This window comes from Opisthorchis viverrini (assembly GCF_000715545.1).
Source record: "Opisthorchis viverrini unplaced genomic scaffold opera_v5_362, whole genome shotgun sequence".
In the NCBI taxonomy this organism is placed as follows: domain Eukaryota; kingdom Metazoa; phylum Platyhelminthes; class Trematoda; order Opisthorchiida; family Opisthorchiidae; genus Opisthorchis; species Opisthorchis viverrini.
Genome location: NW_008752013.1, coordinates 234,115 through 247,358, shown reverse-complemented (window position 1 = coordinate 247,358; position 13,244 = coordinate 234,115).

Genomic DNA, 13,244 nt, shown 5'->3' with positions numbered 1-13,244 from the left:
CACGTGATCCATACCAAAACATACAACCACTACATACGAGGCCTAGCTGGTTAGCAGAGGTTTTCGCCAATGGCCGCTCGTGGCTTGGTGGCCGAGCGGGATAAGCTTGCATGGTGGATCGCAGTTCAAGTCCAGACGGCTTCTCCCGACTTCTTTTCGACTTTCCCGGTTAACATGTTGCTTCATAGGATGCTACTGCTTTTGCTGAGTCATATATAGCGCGAAAATACGGTTACCCGAAATGAAAGCAACTCAGTGTTCTGAGTGCGAAGTCTTAACTATAGTTACATACCCACGACTACAGTTAAGTTTGGATCAAGATTTCCGACAACACAAATGTCGATTTCCTTCCAACCTTTTATTGGGAGAAGTGATGTGGGGAGTCAGCAAAAAGGTTGTGTTAGAAAGGCAGGTCGATGTATAAGGTACGTGGATACATTCAGTGACGTGATGATTTCTTGTTTGATAAAGGTCCTAATGCACTTGGAGAAGCGGATGTTTCCTGCAATAAAACTGTTTTATGTAATTTTCTCGCTTGCACCGACAGTCCATCTTTCTTTGGTTTATACGCTTCAAACATTTAACTCGTTTGTTTCTTGGCATGTGCATCAATGCAACCTGAACGCGCCCGCTTCATGGCTTGTGCACAATTAACATATCAGAATGCTGGCTTGTGCATGAATCGCATGCCCGCCTCAACTGGTAGACAGGTTGTGTAGCGTGGGACGTCAGGAAGTCAGCGGCATCCGACGTTCGAGAGGATGTAGCGACGGCACACGTCGGTTCTAAACTATGCAGATATAGAGTATGGTATTACGGAATCCACACGGCACACACAGCACACATTCGCGCAGGTCGGGTGGCACAGAAAAGAACACCGGAGTGTGGCAACAACGCACGTGTATTAAACCGAAACGGAAACCGGAAGACGGAGGTACAAAGTCAGGTCAAGCTCAATCAGGGGGTGTACAAGAGGGTTACTCTTTCCTGCCCAGGGCTTGTGGTGGCTCGCCCGTGATACATGCAATAGGGGGAGAGAGGGAGAGGCACGTAAAAGGTCATATGAGAGACGTGCAAGCAGATACAGTCGAGTTTCAAATGCGTTACAGTTGTCACATTCAACTTGGTGGTGGCCTGTGACCTTGTTGGTTTAATCGATTAAACAAAATGTTATGAGCGGCGTAGCACTGAAACGTGCAGTCGAATTAGAATAACTCCTCATAGGATTAGCAACCTCCAATGGCACACAGTTGGTGTAAGTAATTTGAGTTTGCTTCTAGTGAGCGGCGTCTCATTTGGCAAGCTCGCTACAAGAGAAGTACAGGAAGCATATGATTGTTTGATTGATTGATTGATTGACTGATTGATTGAAGGTAATATTTTTGTTCACTGGATGCACCAGCGAACTCTGTGCTTTGGCTCTTAGTCCACTCCGGCGTGCAAAGTTTCGATCAACACATAACTAGTGCGATGTTTCGTGCCTTTATTTTGCTTCCATTATAGCAATGCGTATTTTGTCAACTGCATGAATTTTGTGCTCGAGTACGAAAATCTATAAAAGCGCGCTTTTGTACGATCTCACGGAACACAAACTTGGCCACGGGTTTTGACTTTCTCTTCTGATTTTGCTCACGCTTGCAGTGGTCATTCGCGAGTGCTGATCCTGGTCACAAAAGATTTCAACCTATCTTCGGGTCTTCTTTTCGGTGAGAACTGTTAGAAACAAGGTCCCTGAACAGCCGTGGTTGGATTATAATTTATTCGCTGATCTAGTTGAACGACGGGTTTATTTAACGAGAAAATTTTCCAGCGAGCCTGTTCCATTTGACCCTCTTTGTTATTGTATGCTCGATCTAGCGTTGTTATTTTTATTTCTTTGCCGCACACCTGGTAACTTAGCTTCTTGAGTGGATAAACCTAAACACTAGGTGGGAGTCCTTATTCAATATCTGGCAAATAATCATCGGTGGGAACAATGAATGAAGGTTTGATAAGGATGGCTGTGAGACGCGTCCGTTTGCCAGAAAATCGGATTCCTCTGAGGTAACACTCGCTATAGTGATCGTGGATCTTATCCTACGGGAAAGTATTCAGGCATGCTACCAGCTGTCTGAGCAGACGTTTGAACACTGTGAGTGAAAAACGTACAGCACTGGCGGTTGGGCGAAGCTCATTAGTGCCTCTCAACACTCCCGCAAATATTTCCTCTCCAGCAGCATCAACATTAAAGACGCGAAAAACCTAGAGTATCTAGCCAGCCTGGAACCGGTGATGAAGTCCACCAGGCTTGATGAAGCCGCTCGGCAGCAACCCCGTCAAATTGACGTTTCATTCATCACGCGCAATAGTCACTAACCGTGTTTTTCGGAAGAGAAACAGAGATAATGGATAGAGTGAAAAATGATGAAAATATCGTGACTCCACCGGCCGGCTAGGGACGCCTGCCTATGATCATGGACAAGCCGGACCAGATCAAAAAAGCAAACAACGACTCGCGAACGAACTCACCAAGAACTTAAAACAACTCCAAGATTCCACCAAGATTACAAAAGAGGTATATTAGAGCATGAAAGCTCGCGATTCGGCCACTCCCGGCCTCCACGGACTGCAAAAGGTACACTGCAAAGGTACCCCTCCGACCCATAATACCACTCTCTGGAATATCGGCCTACAATCTTTTGAAAGAACTATGGAAAAGATTGAAGCATCTCATCTGCGGGTCTCAACACCCAATCAACAATGCGGGACAATTTTTGGACAAACTGAAAAACGTGAACATCGATCGGCAGGAAACAACGGTGAGTTCACCGTGGGCTAACTACGTCTGCACATCTCGGTTATGCATGGAATCTGTGGCCGAATTATTGGGCAACAACGGCAAACCAGCGGGACCAATGGAGAACGGAGACCCATGTCGGTTACTCGACTTATGCCTAATCAAACATTTCGAATTCAACGTAGAATAGATTGAACAGCTACGCGGGACACCAACGGGGTCGCCAGATTCAGAATTTATTGTAATAATAATAATAATGATAACGTATATTCCCAACCTGTGTGTGACATACCGTCTGGCATGATCATGCGTTTACAGTCAGGCTGGGGTATGACTGGGGGATTTGCGGGTAGTGGGGACTGCGCGAAAAGGGGACAATGTCATAAACAGTGGAAGGTACTCGATTAAATATTGTGACAAATGGTTGCCCAATATAAATGCCAAAATATAGTTCCGGAACGTGGATGACACTATGGTGCTCGTCAAAACGAGCGAACCACAACGGGTGGACGAATGGCTACACACCATTTTAAACGAAAAAAACGAATCCACAGCCGAAGGTTACAACGAGAAGTTGGACATCCTCATCACCAGATTGCCAAACGAACAGCGGCAATCTGAGGTTTCCAGAAAGGCGGCGCGTATGGATCAAATCCTGAACTAGCATATCACCCATCCAAACTGTTACAAACGAAGCTGCATTCGGACACTTTTCAAGCAGATCAAGACACGCTGCAGCAAAACAGAATCTAGAACCAAAAACAAAATAGCCTATACAAATCGTTCCTGAGCAACGGATATCTTAGGAATCTCGTATGGGTTAAAACCAGTAAGACGAACACAACTGATGTGACAGCACAAGATGGAGGCAAACATCGGGACGCGGAAAACGCTATCAACTTAGATGCAATGACGACAAAAAATGTCATACACGAACCCAACTCAAAGACTGTGACAGTGGGAAGGAAGCTCTTCACAAGAATACATTAACACAAGCTTGCTGCTGAAAGACGTGATCACCATATGCATCATCATCTTTGCAATAGCGCCGTGATACCGGAAATTAGGCTCCTTGGTTCCTTGTTGTGATTGGCACGCGGTACTCAAGCCCAAAACGGAGAGCCGTAACATCAATTTCTTCCCTAAACTTTCCACTGTATCGATTGAGGCATCACACCGATACTTGTGTGGCGTTTTGTACTTTTATTTTACTTCCATTATAACACTACGTATTTCATCAATTGCATAATCGTTTTTTGTTTGAAAACGAAAAACTACAAAAACGCGCACTTGTACAATTTCACAGAATACAAGCGTGGTCACGTGCTTCGACTCTCTCTTCTGATTTCGCTCGGGCTTGCAGCGGTCATTCGCGAGTCTCATGTACTAACTCTGGTACCAAAACATTTCAGACACCTTCGGAATCTACTATACGTGGGAACTGTTCAGCAGAAGACCTCTAGACCAACATAATTGGATTATTGTTTATTCGCTGACCTGGGCCAACGACGAACTATTTTAAAGAGAACAATTGTTAGTGAGTCTGTTCAGTCTGGTCTCTTTATTTTTGTATACCCAACCTAGCGTAATCATTTTTATTTTTTTGCCACACACTCCTGGTAAACTAACTTATTGGATAGCCAGACCACTACACTTGTCAGTAAATAAGCATATGAGCTCTGCACCCAAAACTTGTCTTGACTGTGCGTATTTAAATTTTAGCAAAATTTTGACGTCCAGAAAGATTTCAAGGCTTTAAGTAAACCTCTCCAAATGCTAAAAGTTGTGTGAGAAGCATACTCGTTCAAACACTGGTCCCGAAAATATTCGGAGGGCGAGTTTAACGATCGTCAAGTGAAACTTTCATCCTTGACTGGCAGATGCTTGTTTCTCCAAAATAATTGTGGATCAAACAAAAATGCTTACGGAAAAATGTTTCATTTTGCTGTCATTACTCTGAAGAGGAAACTTACGCAAATCGTACGTAAATTTGCAAGAATTCGTTTCAGTTATTCTTTCTTCCTGTTTACCCAAACGCATTTGATTTTTACTTTGGAGTGCTATGGCCTCAGAAAGGATTCAGGTGTTTGCCGTGAAATTGGGTGCGGTCCGGTTTTTTCCTTTCACGGCAATCAAGAAAGGGTTAAATGAACAGGCGAGGCACAAGTAGGTGATACTTGTATGTGCGGTGCTTGTGCCTGAGGCCCAAATACTATTTTGTGTTACGTAGTGGTTTAGTACAATTGTTGCAGATGGACAGCGGAACCATCGAAAACTCGATGAATCCGAAGACGTCAGAAAGATGAGTACATTAGCTAATAACAATATGCGAAGGACTGTATCTGGAGGCTAACCGTCTCCAGCGACCGAACATCACATTGTTTGGACGAATGTCACATGCAGGGCACGTACCAAACGAAGACATGCTCTGATTGGTCAGAGTGCCAGCCAGTCCGGATCGAGCACATTTGACTCGACGCCTCTCGTTCCATGATGGAGATTCTGGCACGACCTTGTGGAACACTCTGCGACTACCCTATAATTACAGTTCTAACAATTTTCCTTTGCCTCCATAAAGAGCAATTCGGAGCTACCGTGAATTTAATAACCATAGTAGGCAGAGAAGGAAACCAAAGGGGCGATACAGAGTTGTAATACCGTTCAGCAAGACACGACAAAATGACTGTCCAACAAGTTTCTGTCTAAAAAGACACAGAATCATTTCGTGGTCACCCCCTATTCTCCTGAAATAAGCATATGGTCTTTAAATTTTTTGTGCGATAGGCTTCCGTGCAACAGCTAACCGCAAAGTATTTGGGTATCTGATGAGCCTTGCTGAAGTACAAAACACCGTCCAGTGAACTGCATTGGTTTGTAGCCGATGAATACGGCAAGGTCCTTACCACTCAAATCATAAATGACGGCCGCCGGAAGTGTTGGCAAGCTCTCTTGTGTAGGTGACGGATTGTTGGGCTATTTGTGGCAGATGATATGCCTTTGACTCCTTCGAGGGATCAAAAGCGTGCTCATGCTGCAATCGGACGAAGGTCGCAACAGTCACACGCTTCGCCAGACGGCGGCAGACGTAGCAGATGTCACTGGAACACAAGCAACAAGCTCACTTTGATAAATCTTCTTAAAGAATCTAATATTTGGCCTTTAGATCCTGATCAAAGTTAGCACGGTTAAAAAAGCTTCGGTTGTGCGTTCGTTCGTAAAAAGAGAACAGATTGTTCCCACGTATAAAGAGTTTGACTCCCCCAGGGAGAAGAAGTGAGGACATTATCAAGTAAAGCCATTTGTCATGGATAGGTTTGGTGCCGGAGATACGGGCGCAGAATGCAGCTTTCGGCGGATGTTGTGTCTTGAAGGAGGACCATGCAACTATATGTCGGTCCCTTGGCTTCCTGCTCCGCCCACAATGGTATATCAAAAGGCATGGTAGCTCTACACAGCACTTTATGGAGACAAAGGAAGATTATTACAACCGTATTTATAGGGCAGTCACAGTGTTCCGCGAGTTCGTGCTAGAAGCACCGTGAGGGAGCGAGAAGCGTCCAGTCAAGGACGCTCGACTCGGATTGGCTGGCATTCTGGCCAATCAGGGCATGCCTTCGTTTGGCCCGTGTCCTTCACGTGACACATGCGTCCAAATAATGTGCTGTTCGATTATTTGGGACGGCTGGCCCCCGGACACCTCCCAGTTGAGAAGGCGGTTCAACGGACTGCTGCCTTGTAATCCACTGTGACGACTCATGGAGTTTCTGTAGCATGTTGGTGCGTCCCTGGGGCTGCAAACATGCTTATCTGGAATTGTACCCTCCATGGGGGGTATACCATGGCTGTCCGGTGTCCCATGCCACGTGGTCCCCTCACCGAACCGCAGTCTGTTGCCTGAAGTTGGTTCAAATGACACGGCTGTGCTGATGATCTTATGTGTGCCTCGTGTTTGACAATATCGACCCTGTGTCCACCGTGGAGAGCGTTCCCCATATATTTGAATCGGTGTCTGTTCTCTGTGTGACTGTTGTGGCGTTCCTCTTGCTGGCTCCCTTCCTTGACCTTCCGGATAGCAGTAGAACGATCCGCCTGAACCTGCGACCGTGAAGTGAAGGGTTCAGACCGCGAGTGAAACGTTGCGGGCTTCTGGCAGGGTTCACCAAATTGGACTGAGGTGAGAGGGCTACCGGTGCCTGGCGCCAGGATTTGAATAGCCGATGCGTGGCGTATGTTCCATCTGGTCTCCGGTTGGGCTGTAACTGTGGCGACCATAAAATCGTCAGGACGTGATGTTCTTGTGAACGCATCCGAGCCATTTGCAGGTGTTTCGTCACAAACGGCATTGAGGGCTTATCCAACAGTTGAAGCTCATTAATCCAATCCAGGCCCAAGAGATCAAGGCCTGTATAGTTCGTGAGGTAGCAAGTACCGTTGAGTTGAATCCCCTTGAACATTGCGGAACAGTTCAGCTTCCCGGTCAGTTTGAGGCTTCCACCAGATGCATTACGAACGGTGCACTTTGTGGGTTCCACTGGTTTTCAGTGCCATCTTGGCGATGATTGTTGCATGCTTTGAACGGTTCTGTTTGCTATGCTGAGTAATGAGAATTCCTGGGAACTCGTCGGTTAACAGTACATAATGTGATGAATTTACGTCGACTGGGTGATTTCATCCCGAATGTGGCGGTCATGGCCTCTGCCTGCGTCCTTTTGTCGGGTCGGTGTTTGCGCGAGCTCCTGAAGTTGTCTCTGCAGCATTCTTCTTTGTGACCCTTTCGACTGCACTTACTGCACCTGTGGTTCCGGTAGGGACAGTGGCGTGAATAGTGCCATTCTTCACAAAACCAACAGGGTGTGGGCGGTTTTCTTGGAGTTCGTTTTGAATTTGACTTCTTTTTGGAAGTTACTTTGCATACCCTATCAGGCTGAGAGAATCTGGAATGTCCAATCATTGCAGCATCAGCCTTGAGATTGATAAGATACTGGCACTCGGTGGTAAGTTTCTGGAGCGTCATCTCTGGATCCTGTTTAGTTTGATTCAGCAGCCGGGTTCCAAAATCTGCATTGTGTGGTGATTGAAGACCAGCCACGAAGATGAGACACTTGGGTTGATCCTTGGTCATGGAGCTGAGCTGAAATCACTCGCATTCTCTGTTGAACATACCGGCATATGTGATGAAATCTTCAGTATCCCTTTTGGTAATCTTGAGACACTGATAACAAATACTGAACAAGGAATTTTGCCCTCAGAATATTTGGGCCGGAATTTTGACAGCATCTGCGAAACCAAGGTCACTAGGGAGATTGGGGAGTATGAAATTTGTGAACAATCGTTATCAGCTGTCCCAAGTTTCCGCAGCAACAGTCAAACTTTCCATTCATCAGCAAACTGAGCAAAGTCGGTTTGAAACACGTCTTCATATTCCTTGAACTAACTTTCGAAAGTTCGCCCAGATTTGGCATCGAAATTGAATTCAGTAATGGAGCTGGCAGCAGCATCTTCGGAAGAAGACGGAGGCTCAAACGTTTTTGTCGCGTTCACCGTTATACTGCGCATCAGAGATTCAACAAGCCTCATTTGAGCTTCTTCGAACTGCTTCCGTTGTTGCTGTAAAATTAATTGGAGTTGCTCTGCCGAAATTGACATCGCGGGTTCGGGTTGCCGTTAGTTGTTATGACTTGATGTACGGTCGTGCAACTGTATCGGTCCCTTGGCTTCCTGCTCCGCCCACAATGGTATATCAAAAGGCATGGTAGCTCTACACAGCACTTTATGGAGACAAAGGAAGATTATTACAACCGTATTTATAGGGCAGTCACAGTGTTCCGCGAGTTCGTGCTAGAAGCACCGTGAGGGAGCGAGAAGCGTCCAGTCAAGGACGCTCGACTCGGATTGGCTGGCATTCTGACCAATCAGGGCATGCCTTCGTTTGGCCCGTGTCCTTCACGTGACACATGCGTCCAAATAATGTGCTGTTCGGTTATTAAGGCTGGCTTGCCCTCCAACAGCTTGATATCGATTTGTGCTGCTTCCACTTTTACAAAGCTCCATGGAATCCCATGTTTATCATGTATCGTCCGTGGATGGTCTTAATAGTACACTGTGTTTCTCGCTTAGAAAATGCTGCATAGTAGGTTTTCTTTTGACCACAACGCTAACACAGATTACGACTAAGCCTCGGTTGTTTCGCCTTGATGGTTCACCATTCGCCTGTCACCTCGCAGCCCAATGGTTTTGCGCTATTCGCAAATGAGATGTGCTCGCATTACCCTGGGTGGCCCATGACCACAACGTGACTGAGAACTTCAACAGTCGCATGAAAACGTGGGTGCACCACATGGGCACACTTAAATACGCCATACAGATGATGTCCCGGAAGCCAGGTGGCTCGTGCAGAAATGTGGATTTCGTACACCACACTAATGTGACGAAACGGTAAACATGGACGGGGACGGACACAATCAATATACTATCTGTCGAGCTGTTCGAAGGTGTCTTCCCTCGTTTTGAGATAACCGGGGCCCGACGCGTTGTTTTGGAACTAGAACAAGGTGATGCAAATATACATTGACAAACTTAAAGCCCTGAATGCAAATACATAATACTTCCAGAGGGTTGATAAATGTTCAAACGAAGGTATATGCCCCCTCTACCTGCGATGTGGTTTTACCGTATGAATTCATCTTTCGTAATGAGGGACCAGTTGAGTTCAAGCATAAAGAAATATTATTCATATTGGGTTGATAAGTTGCTTCCTTATCCGCAAGCAGGGGATTTCTGAAATATGTCAGTGCAATGGTGGCGTGGCACTGCCATTCTCAGTATGATGGCACTCCCGCACCTTTTTACTTCAAAATTCCGACCGAAAATTATCGCCCGCTGGAGCCTCTAATTGCAACTACGAGGAAATATTTCACCTGGCCCCAAACGCCTATAGAACGAGTTCGTTCCGAGTCGATGAAACATTTGTTCAGGTTTAACCGACCTGGCTTTTGGCTACAATTTCTGTTCGCCTCTTACACAAGTCCAATTCCTTATACGGTTTTAGTTTCGCCCTGTGCATTAGCACTATTTCTCCATCGAGCCTACCCTTTGCATTGACTTGCCTATTACAGTGGCACCAGTGAGTCTGCCTAGTTTCAGGTAAGACCATATGTTTGAGACAAAACTTACCATTTGCTTCTACTTCGAGTTATTCCATCTCCGTCTCAATTTCTGCTTTTTGTGACTATGGCCATTTACTCAGCCCCCGAAGGTCAATCATAGCCAGCAATGGCTCTCACTTCTAGTTCATGTCGACAGCCTTATCAGTGAATTAGTCGGAACTCATGCCCATTGTCCGATTATTTTTCGGTTTTTGCAATATCGGTGACAGTTCAAGTAACAAGATGCCTCGTTGGTCGCACCTTCCCATTGTATTGTTGTCTCCTGTGTTCCGGTCGTAATTATCCGACCATGCCTCAATCTGCATTTTCCCTAAAAGTTGGCAAGTGAACCTATTATTAGTATTTTCATCAGATATGGCCCACTGTTTATATCACTGTCCTCTTTTTGTGCACTTTTTATTACTCGCAGGTCCCCACAGTCTTGCTCCGTTTTGACCGTAAACGGATGATCATGCTGACGGTATGCCACCCACAGTATGGGAGTGAGCATTATTATTATACACACCATAAATTCCGCAAATTCAGCAACCCTGTATTGCGCCCTCAAGCGCGCACAAACCTACGACACTACGTCTGGTTTACTGCACTTGCATGTGGAACGGTCTCCCTGAGCGGTTTCGAAATACTGCATATCAAGTCACGATTTCGCAGTCGTAGGCCTTTGCGTCTGACACCGCAGCCAACCACCTCCCAATCTTCTTTATGAATGAAATCCAGACCGCCTCTGAGTTTGGCGAAGGTATAGTTAGTGGACGAAAAAATAAGGTAAACAATAAATAAAAAAGTAAACCACCCCTTACTACACATTGCTACCTCTATGGCTCACTTAAATCTCACTTATTCCATGTTCCTCCCGGCTAGGTCTTCGTCCTGGACTACTTAATACGCTTTGTTCAGTGAGCAGTACCTCGTCCTGCCTAACCCTAACCAACATAAAACAAGCAAAAGCCAAGGTTCCTCATATTTGAGAACGGAATAGATGCCTCGAACCCATTCAACACACGCACACAACATTGCAGGTGCGCCACAGTTGGGTGGGTAGCTCACGCTCCGTTATCGTTTGGCTATGGTTCACGTGCTCTGGCCACCTCCGTTCTGTCTTCATTGTCCTAACGGTGGCTGCCGCCTCATTTGCCTCAGCGACCTATTTTTTCCAGCCGCCGTTTGTCGTTTGCTTGTTCCAAATGATTGAGAAGTTTTACCGGCCTGGCTTTCCCAAGGCCAGATGAAATACCAGGTAGCTTGAGTTTCTTGCACCAGCCGCAATTGTGTCTATCCGGTGGCATGTCACCTTGCATGCACCAAGGATGAAAACCTCTTTTGGTGGTCGGCACGCCCTGCAGAGAAGGTTGCCCTGTTGCGTTGCACTAGGGCGCGTTCTTATGCCCGCCACTCCTCCAGTGGGATGGGTGCTCCGCTCATCGCCGATGGTTCTGGACGTGGCCTTTAATTCAAGAAATCCAAAAAAGCAATGTTGTCTTCTTTTTATTGCTGCTTAGCTGGACTCGTCCCGGTTGTGTCATTTAAGTGACAGAGCTATAAGCTACAAACGATGAAACAAATGGAAAAAAGGAAAAAAGCTGGCCTCCCATCTGTTAAAAAAGAAATTCTGAGAAGTACAGATGGAATAGCCTGGACACTCTGTGATGCCCATGGCTTACGTCAACATGCGGAGCTTTGGCTGCGCTTGTCATGCTGGGTTGTACCGCACCACTGATTCAACCAAAGAAAACACACGCATATACCTACTGCTCCAAGGAGTAAAAATATACAATGAGAAATATATGAATACACATATTTCTAGCCCTCCGCTACCATCATGCAAGATCGGTGTGCAAGGAATTTTGTTCACCGTGCACCACTTGTTGACTTGAAGCTATGATAATAATAATGTATATTTCCCAACATGTGCGTGACATACCTGCGGGCATGATCATGCGTTTACAGTCAGAATGGGGCATGTGACTGGGGGATTTACGGCTAGTGGGTATTCCGCGAAATGGGGACAACGTTATGAACAGTGAGGAATATTCGATGAAACAATGATAACAGGTTTCTTTCGCAACTTGTAGGGAGCAATGGGCATGAAGCCCGACTATTTCAAAGACTCAGTCGGTTGACATAAACTAAAACTGGAAAAGCACTGCTGGCCACGAGTGACCTTGAGCGGTTGAGTAAATGGCCGGAGTCACAACGAGGTAAATTGGAAGTGGAGATGCGATAATTCGAATTGGGAGGACATGGCAAGTTTAGTCCCAAAAATATGGTGCAATCTGAGAACAAGCAGATTCGTTGGCTGCACTGTTGTAGAAAAGTTAAGTGCTGGGTTTAGGTTGGATGAGGACACAAAAGTGGTTGGATTCGGACGAGAAGTCCAACAGTTTGGAATGCATGTCGTGGTGGTGGTTGGGGTCAGTGAATCGCATAGGCTAGTGAGCTCGTTTGGGAGGAGAAATGGAGAAGTTGCGGGTGTGCTATCAAACTGAATATGGCAGTGTAGTGCCTTCATTGGCCTGACATGCTTCAGTTTTTGGACAGCCCCGTGATGGACGTCGCATTTGAGATAATTCGGCTGGGGTGTGTAGTTCATTGGGCAGCGGGCCTGGTCAGGGGCACAAGCTGGAACGAGGCCAATATGGGATTGTAGGGTTTTTTGTGGTCCGCTTGGCGATCCCGGAGTTACAGATCATAATATGATTTATTCCCAGCTAGTGAGGAGCACACCGTCGGGCATGATCATAGTATTACAGTCAAAATAAGCGCGTGACCTATGGGGTTTGTGATTACTGGGAAGTTCCTGGAAAAGGTACGGTGATGCAGACAGTCGGCAATAACGAAGCAGACTTCATCACAACTAAGGTGGCATGGGTAGGGATCCAAAATCACAAGGGCTCTTTATCTCCTATGGAGAACATACCAGGTGACCTGGCCAGCGGCTAGACGCACAATGTATTTTTCTGCAAAACCCCTGCAGCCGAAATAAAAACTTTGACGTCAAAATGTTGCACTTCTTTGCGTATATGCGTAGACTGAAAACCCCCCTCATCTGCCGTCATTTTTTTGCGATTTGTTTTAATCGATGTCATTTGAAAATTATTGGCGCACATTCGGCTTTAAACTTCGTCTGCCATGGCTTCGGAAGTGGCTTTCGTTGAGAAATTTGTGGGTGTATCGTTTTCATCCTTCACGGCATTTGAGAAGACCTTAGATGAATACACGAAGGATAACTTTGTGATATTTGTGCGTTCATCCAGTAATCGAAGCACCAACGCTATTTTGCGTTACGAATGGGTGTACTACAA